General features: G+C 43.0%; 1 pseudogene; it reads right to left on the bottom strand.

The window, feature by feature from the left end:
• Positions 1 to 2,034: 2,034 nt before the first annotated feature.
• On the bottom strand, positions 2,035 to 2,154 carry LOC145416890 (5S ribosomal RNA; annotated as a pseudogene).
• Positions 2,155 to 3,364: the final 1,210 nt, after the last annotated feature.

Below are 3,364 nucleotides of genomic sequence, written 5' to 3'. Positions count from 1 at the left end.
TAACATACCATATTAGAAAGTAGTGGTTACCTTCAGCTGACATGCCTAAAGAAACAGATTGACTATCAAATTCATAGACAGAAACAGATAAGACAGATAAACATGAAGCAGATATACAGTTATGCAAAACAGACAGGCAGACAAACAAAGACGGAGACGGATAGAGAGACAGATAAATACATATTTGATAGGTTGGTTTACAGAGACAAATAGACAGACAAACAAGGAGACAGGTACACACAGAAATAAAGACAGACAGGTCGATGGCCAGATTATAGTTAGACAGGTAGATAGATAGACATATAAATTGATCGACAGTTAGAGGGTGACTGAATGGTGCAGACAGATAGATACAACCACATGATTTCCTTTACGATGACATCAAGTCTACAGCCAAGAGCTAAAGTCAGCCAACATTTCTCTACCCGCTGGGCCGTGGAAGGTGTTACATGAAATATTCTTTATGTGACAGTAATACGAAGCACACAGCAAGGGAGTATTAAAAGGAAAGGGATTCCCTGTTGTCTGGGGAGAGAGAAATATGGCAGAATGGACATAATGCTGGCAGAGGACTATCAGCGAACTTCTGCTGACGGGTATATATTGGAAGACCGGAAACGTGTTTGGTAAGGTCGGGAAAAAAAAAATATTGATCTTTGTATCAGAGGGGATGTGGAAAGTCAGGTTATACTGTTCATATAATTCCTTCACTTTGCTATTTAATCTCTCTCTCTCTCTCTCTCTCTCTCTCTCTCACACACACACACACACACACACACACACACACACACACACACACACACACACACACACATCCCTTCATTCCATCCACCCACCCTTCTGGTTGTATGTTTGGTTGTGTCGGTAAGAGTAATGATCCCAGACATTCCTGCCCTTTGCGTTAATACCCTCATCCACTGAACCACATACCCTTCCACCCCTCATCCCCTTACATACCCCTAACCTCTCTACATACTTTTTTTTTTTTTTTTTGCCTCACCTCCTCATGACTCTAATCTTCTCACCATTCAGCAATAACAACCCCTTCCACTAGTATCCCACCCCCTGCTCCTCTACTCTCTCTCTCTCTCTCTCTCTCCTCTGTGCACCCTCCTTGACATCACTTTCTCACTCCACTACACACCCATTCCACCTTCACCCCCTCACCCATCTACACAGTCCCTCATATTCCGCGTTTAGCACATCTTTACGACTCTCCCTCATGCACTGTCTTCTCTTTCACTGTCCCGTATTTCCCCTTCACCTTTCTACACACCTTCAGTCCTCACCACAATCTCCTACCTCTCTTCTCTATCTCTAGCTCATATCTTGCCAGTCGGCACTCTGTATGTTCTTGGATTTGTGCAAACTACTGAATAAACTCACTTCGACACAGGACTGAGATTATGATTATTTACTCATCACTCTCCTACCTCCTAGTCTACATGTACAAATTCACTCTTTAGTCTTCTTCACATCCTTCTGTCTCTCCCCACCTCCATCTTCTCTCTTGTCATACCCATTACCTTTCACGCCCTCATTCTTGTTCCCTGCCCTTCTGCACATCCCTTCCGCCGTCATCCCATCCTCCCTTTTCACTTTCAGTCTCTCTCAGTGATTTAGTAATGAACTGATCTTGATTTTTCCCCTCCACTGTTTGGCATATATTTGGACGAAATGAGCGTGAACTTGGAGAGTAAATCATATAAACTCGGTGTCAGTCAGCAGTGCTCGGACTCACTTCAGAGCGACAAGCTACTGTGATGCCAGTGCCAAAGCGACCGAGACACTGAGTCACCCCACGCCATCTCATCCATTTCCTCTTCCTCCAACCCCAGTCCTAGGTTCGTATTCTCGTGAATTTAAGAGGATTTTAAAGATTTTTTTCCTATGCGATTTATTTTTCATACCGGTATCATTTTTCATTCATTGCCAGACGCCATGTATCCCAAACGGGGTGGCCAATGGCTTAGAATTAATTGTTTTACAAGGAGGGGCACTAATCCTCCACCAACCACACTTGACACGTAGGGATGCCAACAGCATCTGGTGTTCCCAGGCGGTCACCCATCCAAGTACTAACCAGACCCAACGTTGCTTAACTTCGCTGATCGGACGGGAAGCGGTGTACTCAACGTGGTCATATTAATCTACTGTATGGTAAAACGGATCTCTTATATTGACGTAGACTGAATATACAACATTAAAGAACATACTGACTGATCAAATGCAGAAATAATATATCAGGGAATAAGTATTCAGGAGACACGTAAACTGACGGGAATATGGCTTCTTGCACACCTCATCCTCGTGTCCCTCTATTCCCCATCTATATCAGCCCCTTTGTATTTTTGCTTACCTCTCACTCCACTCACACAATCCTACCCCTTCTCCTCTCACTGCATCCACTGAACTTCTTATTGTGTGTCTGGGGGGTGAGGTGTATTGCTGTTATCTGTATGAGTCCTGTATATGTGTGTGCTCTCTTTTGGTACTTTAGTATGTATTCTTGTGTTCTGTGTGTATATATGCGTATGTCCTCGCACTATCTTTGTAAACAAATGGTGCTGTCATATCCAGCTGTCCGTGTGTGTGTGTGTGTGTGTGTGTGTGTGTGTGTGTCTGTTTTGTGTATACTTTCTTTTATCTTGGTATATTTTTGTGTGCGTACGTGTTTATTATTGCTTGCATCTTTGTATATGTGTGGTCTTTATGATCATCTTTGTGTTTGCTTTTGAGTCTGCTGTGTGTGTGTGTGTGTGTGTGTGTGTGTGTGTGTGTGTGTGTGTGTGTGTGTGTGTGTGTGTGTGTGTGTGTGTGTGTTTTATTGATCACCAAATGTTTTTATTATTGCTCAACACTATACACATGGGGTGGTGAAAAAGGTATTATGCGAAGGAGTTTAAGGGTGAAGAGAAATGAAGGACCAAGAAGATTGAGGGATATTGTAAGCAAATATGTAAAAAGCAAAGTAGGAAAGTTGAGGAAGCAAAAGACTTGACAAGACCGAAACAAATGGATGAATTTAAGTATGGAGAAGCACATGACACGGCTGCTCTCTCTCTCTCTCTCTCTCTCTCTCTCTCTCTCTCACACACACACACACACACACACACACACACACACACACACACACACACACACACACACACACACACACACACATACTCACACACACTTTCAGCCTTGCAGTGGACAGAAGGTTCTCTATCCCACAGGCATTACGAAGCTCATGTTTGGGTGAATCTGTAGGACTGTGAGATGACGCAGAGAATTTTATAAACTTTAATGTTGTGTAGGAGGGTAGGAGGTCGATTTTTTTTTTTTTTCTTTTTTAGATTCTCCCGATAGTTGTCCACATTTT

Source organism: Coenobita brevimanus, chromosome 13, assembly GCF_032717465.1.
Source record: "Coenobita brevimanus isolate Jiangsu-jjx chromosome 13, ASM3271746v2, whole genome shotgun sequence".
NCBI lineage: Eukaryota > Metazoa > Arthropoda > Malacostraca > Decapoda > Coenobitidae > Coenobita > Coenobita brevimanus.
Note: the sequence above shows the minus strand (reverse complement) of the source record. Positions and strands in the feature narration are given on the sequence as shown.